General features: G+C 61.0%; 1 long non-coding RNA gene across 2 annotated transcripts; it reads right to left on the bottom strand.

Annotated features, from left to right (window-relative positions):
- Window positions 1–338: 338 nt before the first annotated feature.
- On the bottom strand, window positions 339–3106 carry LOC137444003 (uncharacterized). Of its 2 annotated transcripts, none has more exons than XR_010988036.1 (3): window positions 2792–3106; window positions 1898–2300; window positions 339–1233 (listed from the first exon to the last, which is right to left on the bottom strand). It is a non-coding gene; the product is annotated as an uncharacterized lncRNA (long non-coding RNA). The 2 variants fall into 2 exon arrangements; XR_010988059.1 differs by lacking the exon at window positions 2792–3106 and having other exon boundaries at window positions 1898–2065; window positions 2168–2397.
- Between the last annotated feature and the right edge of the window lie 335 nt (window positions 3107–3441).

The raw sequence follows: 3441 nt of genomic DNA, 5'->3' as shown, positions 1-3441 counted from the left end.
CCCACACCCCACCCAATAACAGAAGCTGCCGCCAAAAAGCCAGCCACCCCCACACACACACCCAAAAACATGGGCTGCCACCAAACCAGCCAACACCCCCCACCCAACAACAAAGGCTGTGGCCAAGCCAGCCACGCATCCCGCCCCCCACCCAACAGAAGCCGCCGCTGCCAAGCCGGCCAACCCCCCAACCAACAACAGACGCTGCTGCCGCCGCCAAGCCAGCCAACCCCCCCGCCCAATAACAGAGGCCGCCGCTGCCAAGCTGGCCAACCCCCCACACACACCAGAGGCTGCCAGCAAGCCAGCCCCCACTCCCCCCCCCCAACTAACCCTAACCATCCAACTGAAGTGCCCCCAGGTGACCCTCCATTGGCTCCCACATGTCCCTGAATTCCTCTTTGATACCCCCCACACCCACCATAGATGCCCACAAACCCCCTGAAGTGGGGGGGGACGCTGACCGGTCAGGGGGGGCATCTCCTCCGGGTGCGTGGGGAGCAACTCAGCTGGCCTCTCTTCAGAGGCCTTTCCATTCAAATTAAACAACTGAATATAAAACCAGTGGGGTCTCCTTTGTGTGTGTTGTGCGGTTTTAATTTGCCGCTCAGGGCCATTGGAAACCTTTTGGCGTACACGTTACTACTGCTCTGCAACCTCTGGAGGAACAGCATGGCTTTTCCTCCGCTACAATACCTCACGCTAATACTTACGTTTTGTCATGGGTTTCCGTCCCCTCCGGGAACGTTCGGGCAAGCAGTCCGCCGGCAGCGTTTGGGAGAGGCTGCCCCCGCCCCTCACTCGCCCGCTCCTCGGCTGTGTCGTCGCTGCAGCGATTTGACCCTTACCTGGGAGCTCAGAGCTTGGATGGTGTCGAGGCTGAGAATCTCTCTCCTGCTCCCCCCCTCCTCCCTCCCAACAGAGGGGGGAAAAAAAAAAAAAGGAAAGGACCAAATCCAGCAAGAAATAATTTGGAGTCAGCTGGGAAGCAGAGAGTTTAGTAGAACACTCGCAAGCCCTCCACCCTGTCTTCAGAATGGGCGTTCACCCGCCACAAGCCACCCCTCCATTCCCCTCCCGCTCCCCTGTCACAGCCCTGTCATCCACTCTTGGCACGTGGTATTCGACTCCTCGAGGCGAGTCCCTGGTTATCCCGGCTCGTTCTCTCTCAGGGCAGTCTCTCTGGTGCTGGAACTGGGCAGGGATGTGGAGAAGAATCAGGAATCAGTCTGACTTTGAAAGGAAAAGAGGAAAAAAAAAAAATCAGGAACAGTCCATTGCTGCAGGGACAGCAGGAACAAGTACAGGTGGGATGACCCAGGAGCTCTGTGGGTTGCTGTGCAGTGCGTATGTTGAGTCCTGGACGCCAGGCTGGTGTTAAGCCAGGAGGGAAAGAGGTTAGACCGACTTCTAACTATTCGCACAGTGACTATAATGCATTGATGTGTGTTGCCCCCTCTGAGTTCATCCTCTCTCAGCCGGAGTCACATTCTGCTGCGGGATACGCTGAATGTCCCCAGTTTCCAACATGCTCCGCTAGGTGTGACCAAGCCTCTTGGCAGCAGCCGCCCCTGGGGTTGGTTTGCCCGGCGCTGGCAAGCCCTCCGCCCTGTTTTTGCAATGGTCTGTAACCCCCCCACAATTGCCCACCCCCACGTGGCATCGCGGTAGGAAAGACAGAGACAGCTGAGGGGCTGCCCTGCTTCTGATAGCCCCGACCCACGGACGCCCTTCTTGGTAGGGTTTGCACCTTCGGGACGCAGCTGAGTTTTTGCTGCGCCTCTCTGTGAGAGCTGTTGCGTGGCTCTGCGTCTCCGAGCGTGTTCCCTGTTCCCCAGGATTTACTACGCCCCCATTGCCTTGCAGTCGGTGCATTTCTCCCTGGCCATCAACCAACCTCTAATGCCTGTTGCTCTCTAATTAAATCTTTCAATGGTTTCAGCTTTCTGAGCCTGTGTTGGTACGACTCCTGCTCAGGGCACCGCGAGAGAGACAAACCCTCCTTCTGTCCTGTGGTTCCGGGAAGGGTCCTGGCACTCGCAGGCAGGCACCAACGGGGTAGCGACTGTGAAGTGACATCAGCCTTGCTTGGTCGACCAAGTGGAAAGCAAAGAGTCAAACGGTAAGGAGTGGAGCAAAAAGCAAAGCTTAGCTCTCAGTTACTCACGTTGTAAAGCTGTGAGTAGGTTTCCCTGCACCCTAGAAAAACACTGCACAGGCATCTCATTTTTCTCTGGCATTCATTTAACTCGCAGAGCTGTGGGGGAGTTACTGGGAGACTTGGAAAGGCAGTGAGAGCACTAGGAAGGGAATTTGGAGTTACGGGGAGGAACACAAAGACGACAGGTGCCACGCTAGAAGAGCACTTACTGTTACCGGGAGAAGACCCCTCCTGACTCTTCCTGACTGCTGCTCGCCCCGGCCCTCCCGCTCGCTCGCTCGCCCCGGCCCGCCCGCCCGCCCGCTCGCCCCGGCCCGCCCGCCCGCTCGCTCGCTCGCCCCGGCCGGCCCGCCCGCCCGCCCGCCCGCTCGCTCGCCCCGGCCGGCCCGCTCGCCCCGGCCCGCCCGCCCGCCCGCTCGCCCCGGCCGGCCCGCCCGCCCCGGCCGGCCCGCCCGCCCGCCCCGCTCGCCCCGGCCCCAGCCCCGGCCGGTAGTGCGCGAGTCCCCTGCCCCGTCGCGGCTCCCAAACGGTCCCGGCTCGGCTCCGGGAACCCCCCTGCAAGCAAAGCCAGAGTGCGGTCCTGCAGCTGCCAGAGGAAAGCCCCGGAGAGCTGTGGAGGCAGGCACTCACCTAGCACGGAGCGAGCAGGAACCCGATAGCCCCGGCGGGCCAGTGAGCGCCGTTTTAAAGCCGCCAGCCCCGTGCGCGCGAACAACCCTCGCTGCGACGCATGCGCTGAACCCATGGCAACGATCGCGACGCTATCGCCCTGGCGGGACTGGAGCCTCGCTGCGGCGCAGGAGTTGTACCCATGTCAGCGATCGAGTCAGGCTCTCTCTCCCTTTTCCCTTCTCCCCCTAACAACTTTCCAGCATTTCAAGCGTTCAGCGCGGTTCGCTGCAGCGCTGAGCGCCCTCGGGGCGGCACGCGCCGCGGCACGGCGGCGGTGCCGCCCGTGACGCACGCGGGGGCGGCCCTGAGCACTGCCCTGGGCGTGGGCAGCAGCTCGGCCCGGCCCCGTTCGGGATGTTTTGGCATTTAAATCGAAACCCTACACCGCGCGCAGGTAAAAGCCTCTGTTTATGATGGGTACGGCCGCAGGCTGTGCTTATAGCTCAAGCCCCTGTGTGACTTCATTACGATTCTCACAGCCTTTAAAACAGAGAGGGGAGACGGGGGGTCGTTTCCAAAGTTTTGTGACACATCAGTCGCTCCAACTCCTCCCTCTCCAGCTGGAGAGGGTCTGCTCCACATCGCCTCTCACGGCACTGACGCTGTGA

This window comes from Melanerpes formicivorus, unplaced genomic scaffold (assembly GCF_026170545.1).
Source record: "Melanerpes formicivorus ecotype bairdi unplaced genomic scaffold, bMelFor1.0.p_v2 SCAF_1, whole genome shotgun sequence".
NCBI lineage: Eukaryota > Metazoa > Chordata > Aves > Piciformes > Picidae > Melanerpes > Melanerpes formicivorus.
Note: the sequence above shows the minus strand (reverse complement) of the source record. Positions and strands in the feature narration are given on the sequence as shown.